The following is a 15,028-nucleotide window of genomic DNA, read 5'->3' on the forward strand; positions in this document are numbered from 1 at the left end:
GATGGTTAGGATACTTGGGTTATCCCAAAAGACTGCTGTTTCTGTCTATTTTTGACATTTATTTTTTTTCTTGTTAAACTATGATTTGTATATTTTATAGTGATTCGTTATATCGACATACAAGTGTGCGGTAAAATAACAAAGTTACCAATGGAAATGAGTAAAAGTTATTATTTTATAGGTTCGACAAATTCCAACAACGAACCGGCTCTTGAACATAATTAAAAGTAAGTATTCATAAGCAAGGCACTTGGGTCGGTGTAATTTGAACATAACCCTTTTGATCATCGACCGTTACGTCATAATTCCAGTCTCAAGTGTGCATTATTCATTAATTTTGACTACATTGAAATGGTGTCCAGTCGTGGTCAAGAACTACTATAAAACAGTCTCACGGCGTACGAAGATTTTCATTTAAACTTAAGATTATGATGTAAATACAAACGTTTCACCATAATTATGCAATCATTAATTATATTTTGTTTCCATCGAAATGAACAAGTGGACGAAATTAGGATTTCTAAGTATAATTATTTCCACGCGTTCGCATTTGTAATGATATTACAATTAACAAAATATTTACTCGCATATTTTATAGGTGAAAAAATTATGTAAACGTTGAAAACAATGGTATTTTGATGTATTGCTGGGCGTTATATTAGTATGCAGAAATTATGAGTTATAATTATTTCACGTAGATGTACAAGGAATACAATCGCTTAATTTTACTAATTCCAAGTGCTACATAAATTCGGACCTTGAAAAATGTAAATAAAATGCTTCTATGAGCGTGCCTATAGAAGCGTAAGTTACTTTTAATTATAATGAACACAAATTACAATACTAATGTTAGATATTTATCACATTATCCGACTTGTGACCGCTAAAATACAATTTTTTTTTTTCAAAAACAATGTTTAATAATCGAGTACATAAATAAAAATTTTAATTCAGCCAACCGAGACGAATTACAAAACAGTACTAAAGTATAAAGTCAATATATTTTTCTCGCCATAATTGAAAAATAATAATGTACAACACTTCACATTTGCTATTACTTAGTGTGAAAACTGAACACCTCATATCTTATCATATTCACATAAGTACGTCAACGCGGCTTAGTTTTGTGAGGCCTAAAAGGGCTAACCCGCCGAGCCCTTTAAAACCGTGTGGATGACTCTATGCGCGCCAGTGCTTAGCAGGATATATATCGTATTGGTTATTATTATTGTTCACGGAAGATGCACATTGTAGTGATAATAATGTATTTATAAAATGAAACTCGGGGTTGGTATAGAAAAACCGAGTAATAAGATTGTATAGGCGACAGTGGCCTTGTTTAAACAACCAATGACGATACGAACCGTGAGCATCTACAGGAGGCGATCACGTCTCCCGCACATGGGAATCTTTCATTTGATTTTCAATGACATTATTTTTGATATGAACCTTAGCGATTTGCTATTCGTGTCACTGTAGCAAACGCTCATTGTAACTCATAAATTGTGTCCGAAGATCGCACGGATAACCTAAGACAACAAGCTGTTTGTACGATTCAAATTTCACGCTCATTGCCGATGTGATTCTTGTGAAACATAAAAAATGTCGGCCAAAACTATAAAATAGACGGTGTCATTAAGTTATTTTTCTGATTCTAAGTAAACGCAGTCGGTTAAAATTAATTCAATGTTAAACCCATCGAGTTTTGCTTACTCTTCGTCCGACGTTATTATAATATTGCACCATTGTCGACTTTCAACCCGATCACGAAACATCAGGTCAAGGAACCCGCAAGATTATCCTTTGCCTATCATTAAAAGGTCATTATAATTCAAAGATATTTTTTTGTGCCGTCTCAACAGCTAAGAAACAATTAACACATATGTGATATTTCTAGACTGCTTCCAAGTTTTACGGAACATTATGCTAGTATTTATGACTACTTGGAAATAAAATAAACTTCCAGTGACTTTTAAGATTTTTTGTAACGCCAAATCAACTTTTTCAATGCATTCGAATTGTTCAAGCGGAAAAGAAACGAATTGGAAACAAACTATATTTAATAAATGCTGCTCGATTATTAAACTTTGTCGATAACAGATAATTCTTCCGTTGAGAGCTAATGTAACAATTTCTAGAAATAACTAGCTGCAAGAGCAGTTATTTTACATTGAATTAATGATTTACCGAAATAATGTTTGTCAATGATATAATATAATTCTAGACTGATTAAAAAAATATTAAATGATACTATTACAGCTGTGTACATATTTATAAAGCTATTCCTACAACGCAATAATACAGTCAACTCGGTGCAGTTAAATATCTATTATCGTTTTAGTTGTATCAGTCTACAGCATTAGGAAAATTGTTAAGGAACACAAAATATTTAACTGCCCCAAGTTTAACCATCGCCCCTGAGTTTGACGGTGCTGAATTTTCAAAAAATAAAAACACTAAACGTGTCTAGTTATTGTATGCACGTCTTTGATTATTAAAAAAAAATCTAATTGATAATTGTATAATAACATTATGGTAAATATTTATAACGTAAATTAAGTAATTTCGCTTTTTTTTACGAAGAATCTTTTTTAATTTTGCAAGGAGTATGAAATTATGGTCTGGCAGATTTAAAAATGTTTAAATAAAGGTAAAATGTGTTTGACGAATATAAATAAAGTTCATTGAAACGAATGATTTCACTTAAAATAATTATCTCGTAGGCTTCAATTAAAATGAATTTGCGTTGAAATGAAAACACGTTAAAATTATTATTTAAAAGTGATAAAAAGTTATCCGGATTTATAGTAGAAACATTCGTGCGATGTAATATTAACTTGCTTAAGATTTATTCTCGGGATTTAGGGATTTATATTTTTAAAGAAGGGGTTACATTTTTATCACTTCCGTGAAAGATAAACTAATATAGTTTTAGATTGACGAGTTTACAAGACTTTTCACATTAATTGAAAATACTTTTGACCTAAAATACTGTGCGCCTATTCAAACACGAAGAGATTATAAATTTAAGATAGCTCAACATAATTAATCGCAAATTTCCAACAATCTTTGCCAGAAAAATAGATTTAAACTAATGTTTTTTTTATTTTATATAACATTAGCCGCGAGTGATCAATTCTTATTATAAACCCGCATGTGATGACCATTTGTAAATTTATCTTGTTCAAATAACAGATAATATTGTTTTTATTCGAGTACACTTATAGGCCGTAAATTAAATTATCCTAAAGTTCTTATAAGACAAATGATAGTCGAAAACTGAGACTCAGTTTTATGATTTAGAGTGGCCTTCAATTATTTTCGTTTATTGTTTTTGTACGCATGACTTACCTATTTGGCTTCACGATAATTTTTTAAATTATCATTTCATTGGAGCAAAGCTACACCGGAATCGTAAACGGTCAATGGTTTTTTTTTTTTACTTATTTTTTGAGATGTTTCTAGTGATTCCCAATTAACAGTAAATAGACCGTATATCCGTTCAACCCATTAATTACATTTCGTAAATGTTTGAACGAATTAAAAGTATCGTAAAATGAATAACTCTATTGGTAATTTATAATGATATACGTCGATTGTTATTAACTATAGATATTTTTAGTCGTAATTTACCATTATTATTGTTCTGAAATGTTAGCAATATTTCTATATTATAATGTTTATTTAGATAAAAAGAGGTAATAAAATAAATAATATATTCCCATGTATCGCCACGATATTATTAAATAGTGTACTATAATATGGTTAATTTTTATTACTATTTAAATATTTATAATTAATTATAGTATTTGATAATTGAACCCGTGGTCTTGTGTTTTTCGGGTTCAGGCACTTGACAACTGTGTAAATTTTTTTATTTAAAATTAAATGCTATTTATCGGTTGGGTTGGTCAACCGGCCAACGAAATTATAGTACTCGAGCGGTGTCAATCCACCTGGTGGTTAATTCGATTCTAATGAATTGTTCATTATATAAATAGCTGTTTAATTATAAAAATTATAAGGTAACGCGAGAATTACTTTTCAAGTATCAGAAACGATTGCACTTTTCGAGTACAAAAAACAAGTTCAGCGCAGGAGAACACTGACGCGTAAACCGTCCAGGACAGCTACGATCATTACTGTAAACGGCAGAGCTGAAAAAGTACTATTTACATAGACACGCGTTCAGTACGCTGCAAAGTGTGTGTGTGTGTGTATGAGCACTAGGTTATTCATAAGGTGCGGCCAAGAAGATGGGACCGATCATCAGACGTTTTGTGCAAACGTATTGTAATTAACGGTTGTCCACGTTGGGCACATTCCCGTAAAGTAATATAATGATACGTTGTGCGTTGGGAATTTCGTGTGAAGGAACCCCGACCTTGTGCGTGTCCTCAGCGCACGGACGGTCCGACCGCGGAGGCGGCCAACACGAAAATTACCCACCGGCAGCCCGATGGGCAGTTTGTGCGGCTATGCACCTAACCGTCTCCGTCTGGGTACATGTGTGTACAATGCATTGTACGCTTACGATTTGTGTCCATGGACGTACACGGCTATTATCCACGGTGTGTGAACGAGTCTGGTCGGCGTGCCCGGATAGCAACCCTGACCGTAAAATACCCGTCTTGGTGAATGGGGCGAAACGTTCGAGGACGTGGGGAAAAAGTATTAAGGTTCGACCCTACTCCGCGCGAGACGTCTTCCACGACACAGGTGATTAATAACACGGCGTGTATACCACCGCCGCACGGTGACTACACTAATCAATCATCCGTCTCCGAGATAAACGGTCTCGGGTACGTTCACACAACCAAGCGGCAGAATACGTTGACATTCATAGGTCATCACGTCTGTGTGGAACGTTCCAACACCCTCGTAACAGGACCGTCTCATCAGTCGGAGCATCGTTATCCTCGTAGAAGATAAAATAACGTTTAACTCGACGACTTTGATTTTTATGTTCATGTCATTTGCGGATTACCATTGTTTTAAATCATTGAAAGAACGGTCATTTGTTTCTATTTATTTATTTAAAATATCGCGTTTTATTCGATAGAAAATTTTCATCGAGTTTTATGTTTTTCTTTTAAATTTTAATCCTGCGAATGACAATATTATCTATATTTTGTCGTTTTAATACGGTCAATGTTGTTGGTATAACAACAGTGACATTGAAGACTCTCATAAGTCAATAAATTGTTTCCGAAAATAATTTTTCTTTCTTTTTTTTAAAAACCATAAGAGTCAAATAACATTAAACAGATAAAAAAAAAAACAATAATAACGCCGATGAGATTCATAAAAATTATTCCGGTACGCCATCAATGTTGTTTCATAATGTCAAAACAGCTGTTCCATCTTTGACGGCGTTTACGACTTGTTGAATTATTCATAAAACGTACTTCGATTGGTTTTTTTTATTTATTTCCCTTTCTCAGCCATGCGTGTACAGCAAGATACCTTACAAAGTTTATTACGACAACGCGTTTTTTTTTTTTAAGTGCAATTTTTCGTTTTGGATTTCATACTCGAAACAAGTTAATGTTCTATTCCACTGCACAGTGACAAATTAGTATCAGTTACCCTTTTAAAAATCTTCCAAAGAACGGATGTCCTGCTCCCAGAAAAACATCCTGTGTTGACTAATGTGTGTTCAGTACGTTACACACTAAATTATCCATTTATGTAAATAAAAAACGTTACACGTTTAAGAATGAAAATTCAACGCTGTTCTACACGTTTCTTACTAAAAGGCGCGTGTTTTCGTTGAGTTCATTCGACGACCATTAACTATTGTAAACACTTTTTGTTATTCATCCTGTTGGTAGCAAACACCCCAACAGACTCTCCTGATTTTATAAATAATCACGAATTATATATTAAACAAGATAATATAATTATTCGGATAATACATAATGCAAACGGAATTATTTAATTAAAAATACATTTTTTTTATATTAGTTCATCGAATTTTCTGAGTGAAATATTCTTGTTTATTTAATTAACATTCGCATTCTCCGTGTTAAATTCCTTGTAGGAGGGAAATTTAAATTTCCCTTAAGCAAACAATGATAATTTTTTGTTTAATTTGACGTGACTCATATTTGCAAATTACCATGCAAAAATACCGAGTCAGAAAAATTATACTATTGTTGAATTTATTAATAAAGTATAATTAGTACCTTTTCTATTTGCCTTATATGCTTGACGTGTAATTATAAATTTAAATTTGAAATGATAGCTCTCCATAAGAAATAAAATGGTATAAAACACCTGTGTTCCGAACGGCAACACATACAATACAGTAACTTGCGTTGAAACTTTATTTTTTCATTATGTTATATGATTGTGAAAACAAATTCATGTTTTTCAGGTCAGTAAATTAGTGTAATCTGCGTGTTTCATTGATAATTAGATTCATTCGATGAAAAAATGCAAATTCACTAGTTGTATTGATGTAAATAAAAACACAATAAATACATCCATCAAGTACACGGTAGAATGACTTTTATAAACACAAAAAAAAAAAATTGTTTGCCCGACAACATTTTTATGTAAATCGCTGCAATTTAACGCATTAGATACATTATTACTAATGGACAATTTTAATGTGTTAGCAAAATTGCCACAGTATCAACCCGTCCATATAATCATCGTTTGTAATCACTTACTTATCCTGTACGAATCGTTAACAAGTTAAAAAATTATTATTTATGACTATTATTACGAAGTCTCTCTTATTTTATGCAATTTTTATTTTTTTTTTATTATATAGCATATTAGTTTAGTATCGAGTGATTCGAATTATAAGAATATAACGTATTCTTATTATTTTTTATTATGACAAAGAAAAAAATGGAAAATAATATTTTGCAAATATTTTACTTTTCTACCTATCCATTTGAATATGTTTTAAATATAAAATACGCCATTTGCTCATTAACTAAGCTGTGTACGATTTCAACTAGGAATTGTCATTGAATGGAAATTAATTAAATTGTAAGTACTTCTCTGGTATTTTTAGCTACAATAATTAACAAGCTATTTTTAGCCTAAGAGAAGTGTCTAGTTAACACATACCTTCTAAGTTTCAATTACTAAGGAGTTCTACTGTTTATTTATGTGTGAAACCAATTCGTTATGCTTGATCACTTTAAATTACAAAAAACACTTAAAACTATAAGTCCGTACACCTAAACAAACACATTACACTCAGTGTGTTGTATTTACTGCATTGCACATTCGCAGAGAACGATTATTTCGTATTGGAAGTAATGCTCATCATTAAAATCGGTCACGAGTATATGAAGTGGCAAAAAAAAATTATGAATGTTCGTTTGAAATCTATATGGCAAATTGTTTTTTATAAAGTTAATGCCAAGTTATATTATTATGTATTTAGTGATAAATTTTCCAAAGGATATGAATACTAGAAATGTTTATGTTAAATGTATTTGTGGCTATTCTAAAACGATTTAACTCGGATATCATTACACCCAACGTTTTAAATCACTAAGAAAAAATCTATATTGTTTCTGGAAACTTAATTTTTTTTAATATAAAAATTTAATAAGGTAATTACCATATGAAATACGATGTTTTAATCATATTCCGATTTAAATAGCGCTGTTTAATTATGTACAGTTTGAATGATTGAAAAAATGTATTAGTTGAAATATTTGAAACTTAACTATTTTCGCATGTGGTTAGGAACCGAAACATAAAAAACCTGGTTTGAAACCAAACCCTTTGAAAATTACAAAACCGAAACCAAAAAAAAAAAAAACGTAAAAACTATAACCTTAATCAAAACCACTATTTCAGTATGGTTTTTATTTCGATATTTGAATTTTTTAAATATTCGTCTTTGTTAGTCAATTGAATATTGTTATTATTGTTTCATATTAAATTATATTGTTATCATTTTGGTGTGTAATAATATGTTTTTGTTTAATGTTTAGGTATCATTTAAGTGTTAGAAAATAATTAAAACTCGAAATTTTAACGAGTATTTTTTTTTTCTTCGAAAATACGACATATCTTAATATTTTTTTTTTTTGCCAAAAGATATCGTGTTAAGACTCTGTTATTAATAAGGCTCATAATTTACATTTATTTATCTTTTTTGAAGGGCTCTAGGAATACCTACGTAAGTAATAAATTTATTAAAAAAACAGTAAGCCGAATACAAAATTTTATATTGCACGTTTCAAACTTTTTTTATGTTTCTAGTTCGCAATCATTTTTTAATTTAAAAGATTACAAAGTATGAAATTAGATCGAGATTTTTATCAGATTTGAACATTCCCAGCCAAGGTAAGAACTATAAGGTATCTTTCTACGTAAGCCCATATTTCCTAATAGTATGAGAGCCAAGTATATGCTTGTTTTTATTATAATTTACAATCTATAGAAACTTGTCAATAAATAAATAGTTTACAATTAAAAAAAATACAATGACTGTCTAGAGAGGTCGCTCCTATGGGAATCGCGGTTTTGTCACTGCAGTGTACAATAAAATCAATTAATAAGTTTTAAGGAAATCGGTCGTTCGAGCAACGTGAGTTCTTTTAGCCGCGTAACACGTCTGCCGTACAGTTAACCAGATGTCAAATACGTTTGATGTCCTTGTACCTTACCGTGTGTTACGGTGACATTGACGGCACAATTCTATCCGCAATCGCTACTACAAGCCACACGGTCTTTGCTGCCCTTGTACCAATCAATACATGTAATGACGATAAATAACAATCACAATTGTATAGTAACTATAATAATTGGTCTGTGATGTAAGTGCATTTCCCTCCTCGCGGATCGATTACAAATTATTAGTATTTTTACCTGGACAAAATTCATGTTGTGTGTACTAGTTGGAAAGGACCATTGAAAACGTTCAATTTCGACAAATATTTTTCTGCATACGTTCACACCAGTACGGGCGCTAGAAAAATCGATTTTTTAGTCATTTACTGGATATGATGGGTGTTACAACAAAGCACGAGGCTTCCTGCAGGGGCCCATTTCGCACCCCCTCACGACGGATCTCGTTCATATATACTTGGTGTCCGTTACAGTTGAACGAATCCTACAAAATATGAAAACATATCTTAACTCTCAACGTCCATGCAATTTCAGTGGGATAAATTAATACGGAATATGGACTAAAAATATTTTTTGTTTCGAACGATTTAAAGTTTTAATTGTTTTATTTACTAAAATAAACAAGTAATTAAAAAATTACATTTTATTTAATCATATTTTTTATAAATTTATCTTTGTCGAATGACTTAAATTATAGGAACAAAGGCATTTAAACAATCACAAATTGATACATGTTTCACCATAAATTATCCAAAGTATGCAATAATATTAAAAATAAATAGAATCATTCTTGAGAGATTCAATGTTCTCGATTTAAACGTGTCCTATTCTCTTTTTTAACAACTTCATTTAATTTTCCAACGATATCTGCCATAAAATATTGCTTATTAAGATATTGTATTATGTTGTACTTTATAAATTCTATGATGTATAAATTGTACAAATAAATAAATAAATAAAAACAAAAAAACTCTATCGTATTGATTAAAAAAAATATATATGATTTACGTTTTTTTTAAATGTACAACACTATAGGAAATAAAATTATATTTTATTCTTTATTTTTCAATATGTGATGTAAGGAATCAATTTACATGTTGGATTTTAATTTTTGGTAAGGTACATAGTGTTCAAATTGCTGTGTTTTAGGTATAGAATTCACTAATGCGGAGTAATTAACATTAACGGATTAAAATATTGAAATTAATTAACTATTCTCTTAAAAAAAAACCTAATTACTCTAACGCGCTGTTTGTGATTAATACTAGTATTAGAACTAGCGTGAGAACAAAATAAATTTCATACCTCTTAAACGGTATAAATACTCAAAAAAGTATCAAATGGAGTTAAAGAAAAATCATTTATCCAGCCAAAAGAAATGTTGAGTGTTAATCGTAGTGAATTTTGCTGAATGTTCCAATGATAAATGAAAGGTAAATTCTTACCTAATAAGAAATATAAAATTGTCCAAATTATTCTGAAAAAAAATGTTAACAATGCAGATAGATTATTATTGAGGTCAGAACTATAAACCGAAATAAATTCGGTTTTTGTCAAGTTTACTCATATTTAGTAAATTATTTCATCTATATCCAATATTTTTTAATAGGCGTTAAAAAAATTTTTTACAAAGGTATTAATAGGTATTGCCTTTGAAATATTCATTGTTACTTAAAATTTGACTTTAAAAACCGAAAAAAATATCAGTTTTGAAATTTAATATGGTTTAATTAAATTTTTATTTAGATTTAAAAAACTTAAATATACATATAACAATTAATTGTGTTATATATATATAAAACATTCGGTTTCTATAATTATTACCTAAAAAATGTTTGAAAAAATTAATATTAGTCAACTAACTTACTTGATATGATAAAAATTTAGGCTGGAGTAATTTCTTTTTTATTATAAAGTACATTAAATTATCTTTAATTTATCTTAAAAATATATTTTAGGGGACATTTCCAGATCATTGTCAAAAATTAAATTGAAAAAAAAATAATGATTGTGTTGAATGGCTATTTTAAAACGCTTCCTTACTTAGGATTATAGTTAGATTTTCAAAAAGGTTTATTTAAAAGAAGTTAATTATATGTAATATTTCTACTTAAAGATTTTTACGAATAAATTTATTAAAAAAAAATTATAGTGATTTGTTATTCAGAAAGAATAATTTAATTGTACGCGATTTCAAAATGAGATATTTCTGCAAAAAATAAAAAATAGTAATTTTATTACACTTTTGAGAGCTTCTACAGAGCCAATTTGGTTAATATTTGGTGTATAATTGAACAATATTAATCCAGAATAACCTGTGTACACGAGGTGACAGTAAAAAAAACCATCATAGTAAAAACTACGATTGTTTATGATGAATGTTTTCTCGCTTCGTATCGAAACTAAAATATCGATTTAATACCGTAAAAAACTATTATAATTACAACTAGTTATGGATTAGTAATTTGACTAGTTCAAAAAACATTAAAAATATAAATCATTAAAGTGTCAAAGTGCCAATAACAGGTGCACAAATTACAAAAACAGTACACTATTCATAAGCACGTGTTGTTTTTCTGAAATCCAAGTTTACACTCAGGGAAACTTTTCAAGTAGTATGACTTCACACTCGTCAGTACACTCGGTGAACCACAGCTTATACAGCTTTTGGTATTAAGTAAAAGAATGGATAGAACGCACAGTTGTCGTTTGAATACATTTTTTTAAGCACAAACTTTTATTTATTTAGTTTTTCTCTCGAGAGTTTTCTGTAAAATATTCATATTAAAATTATGTAAACTACTTTTTCCAGTTGACTGAATATTATCAGACATGCATTGTTTTTTTAATTAAAAATAAAAAAAAAACATTTCTTTATATAAAAATGCATAATTATATTTTTATCTTGAAACGCTTTTAACGTTTTGTTCAAATTGAATTTGGAACTTTGTATAAGTTTTCCTACACTTCTAAAATGCCTAATCGATTATATTTATTTTGCCTTGAACAATTGTTACTAATTACTCTGTAATGACGAAGGTTAAACTTTATTGTATTCCATACATGTTGAGCGTCAAAACAAAATTAATTAATCTCTACTCAGCTTAGGGTAGTTATTTTATGAGTCCGCGTTTAAAGAAAAGTTATAGGAATTTCAGTATAGTTACGAAATATGATGTTTTAAATTTATTACATTAATTTTTCTGGCGTGTTCCCTTATGGCTTTTATTATTAGTATAAAAATTGATGGAGTGTGAGTTCCCGTTAAAATTAAAATAAATTTATAACTTGTCTTATCTTCTTATTAACATTTAATATTAGAATTTATAGCTTTTATATATTTCTATTGCTTCTTAATTTTTATATATTTCTATTGCTTCTTAATTTTTATATATTTCTATGGCTTCATGATTTTTTGTCATTTATATTGGTTTTTAATATTTTATTTTTTATGGCTTCATTACGTTTTTTATTTTTATGGTCTCTAAATCGAACTCATCACACCAAGTGGTAATACTATCGGATTGACCCAAAAATTGGCTAAATTTTTTTCTATACAATGAGAATAGTATGAAAAATATTATTTTTAAAATTATAATTAGAGCGGTGCCTCGGGAAAACGCAGACATATGCAAAATAACAGCACACTACAAAAACGACAATCTCTTCTTCTTAAAAACAACAGATTACTGTGTCATTTTTACATTTTGTAGACTTAAATTTTTTTTAATTAGTCCACAAAACATTCTCGTTTGTATGTATCTTTTAATTAAACTTTATATTATAATTCACCGAAATACTAACCACCAATGTAACATTTGAATCTTTAATTTTAGTAGCCGTGACGATAAATTACTGCAGCGTACAGACACTATAGTGTATTATTACTATTCTACATCGCGTGTCGATGACAACGACGTTGAAATTACAGACACCCGTGACGAATCGCATAATTCCTAAAAAATATATCGACAGTATCAAATTCACTGTTTTATATAAATACATGTTGAACACACAACATAATGGACCGATTCTTATATTTTACAGTTACGACATAAGTGTGTGTGTGTGTGTGTGCTGATTAACGTATTGTCATTATTTAGAATGTGTTATCGTCGCACACGCTCAAGAATATAATCTGCACGGTCAAGTTATTATATGCCCATGACAGTCTGTATCTGTGTGCAGCTGCAATAATATCGTAGTCGTATTAGAAGTAGTAACATTTGTATCGTGACTGTAATGCCTACAAGCACTACTTCATGACACGTTATAAGCCACCGAGACAGAGGGGATCCAAGGTGATATCATTTGAAACATATGTGTCAAATACAATATATAAAATACAATATTATTTGTTGTTATTATCGATATGCGCGTATTAATACCCATTATTATTTCGGTGACAATAAAGTAACGAACCGATTGTGTTCTTTTGGCATTTTCGAAACAAAAATTGATTTTCACCGACGGCCTTGGTCAGTATTACATATTTTTAATTGTAAAATTTCAGTATTGTTATCACCGTGAATGGGTTGCTCGTTGTTCCCTCTGTTGTCAAATTAGATTTAGTCAAATTGAAAGTGAAGATTCAAAGCCCACGGTTGTTCGCCGCGGTAATTTATATTGATTGATTTTAACTCTGATGCGAAACTAAGAAGTTATTACAGTGAAATTTACAAGACTATTATTCGTGTAATTGTATTTCAATAAAAATATCGATAAACTACAATTATAATTATATTGATTCCCTTATTTAGTTTTGACGAATATGAAAATGTTCTCGATTTCAACAGTTAAATTCTGTGCTGTGCATGTTCAAATGCACCTCACGTTTCGTAACTGATTTGTATGAATATATTTGATTCACCGCAATAGCTTCCGTTGTAAAATATATTCAGAGACGTAAAACATAATATTCGATAAATATCGAATACACATAAAAAATCGTGACGAAATAATAAAGCTATTTATCGATTTTAACCGTGTAAATTATGACAGACGGAGTACTGTACTTTATGAAGACACTATTGACTTTGATGTTTTGTATAATTTTTTTGATTTTCGCGTTTGTTGACACCACAATGTTATTTTTCCTAGTAAGAAAACAAGGCAATAACTTGTTATCTACGCGCGGTAGCAATTGTACGCACCAAGTTAATATCATATTCTTGGCAAGTACAAGACATTCGAATGTTCATAAAATGCGACTTAGAAGTCATAAAATACTGGCAGGCTTACCGTCACCGAGATCTGTTGGCTCGTTTAGGACGTCACATCAAAATTTTATGTACCAACGATTGTGTACCTAAACGTTTAATACTAACAGCATCACTCGCCATTTACGACTTGTCTGGGTGGCCGACAGTATTAACGTTATTTCCGATTTTCGTCCGTATTTTACGAGTTTGTTCGTAAATAAAAATAATAATGATAAATTTAATTTATCATGCAGTTTATGCTTTTTTTGACCATTAAAACTTTTTCAAATTAAAAGTTATTATCATTGAACCAAATATATGAATTGTGCTCCGATACGGCACTATCGTTCCTTGTTTTTATCTCCCCGACAAACTTTTTCTGCCAAGTAATGATGCAAATAACGGGGCCAATGAAAACGACTCTCCAGAATCTAAATTCATTTGGCAAGCCATTTCCACTAGAACGATAATATATGCAAATTTGCGAGCTTCTCGGCAAAGTCGTAAGCGGCGATATGGTAAAGGTGTAGAGTTCAATTACGTTCTCAGGGGTACGATCACGATCGCTTTCGAATTTTGTAAAAAAAATATGAGATAACATTGGTTTCTAAGTCATCAACTATCAGTGTGTTTATAAACCGATTAAAACGGCCATGTAATGGAGTACGAAAGGCAAACGTAGTAAGTGAGTTTCAGTTGTGGTTTTGCGATGTTCGTCCTGTGCGGGGTGATCGCACACTAAGCTCCGAACCGGTTTTCGACGTTGATTTTTGCCGACCGGACTTCCAGAACGATGGAATCAGTGGCGGTCAATAAACGTAGATGATATTAAAAAATAGTTCGCCACACTGACGACAACGCCGTAGTACACGGTAAACAGAAAAAAAAAAACAATAAAAAGGCGACAACCGGCTCAAAGAAACATCGAGCGAGAGAAGACACGAGAGGGAAGTAAGAAAAAAAGAGAAAAATCAAACCGGTCTCGTAGTTATTATTATTACTCGAGGGGACGAACGTGGTATTGTTAAAATCTCTTCTAATGAGATCAAACAATACCGTAAACCTTGAGTGGTCTGAAAAGCTCCGGACACAACAATACGGAGGTAAAAAATATACGGAATAACAATCACACCTTATGTGTTTCAGTTGCTGCCTACACGTCTTGATCAATTTAACAGAATTAGAAAAAATAAACTACAACAAATCATAATTTGATTACA

At 30.6% G+C, this 15,028-nt stretch overlaps 1 long non-coding RNA gene across 1 annotated transcript; it reads left to right on the plus strand.

Moving 5' to 3' along the window:
- Positions 1–7,003: 7,003 nt before the first annotated feature.
- Positions 7,004–9,463, plus strand: LOC126904693 (uncharacterized). The gene is made up of 3 exons (XR_007703800.1): positions 7,004–7,580; positions 8,138–8,155; positions 8,239–9,463. It is a non-coding gene; the product is annotated as an uncharacterized LOC126904693 (long non-coding RNA).
- The last annotated feature ends 5,565 nt before the right edge of the window (positions 9,464–15,028 follow it).

Source organism: Daktulosphaira vitifoliae, unplaced genomic scaffold (assembly GCF_025091365.1).
Source record: "Daktulosphaira vitifoliae isolate Bord-2020 unplaced genomic scaffold, ASM2509136v1 Scaffold_4, whole genome shotgun sequence".
NCBI classification, from domain to species: Eukaryota; Metazoa; Arthropoda; class Insecta; order Hemiptera; family Phylloxeridae; genus Daktulosphaira; species Daktulosphaira vitifoliae.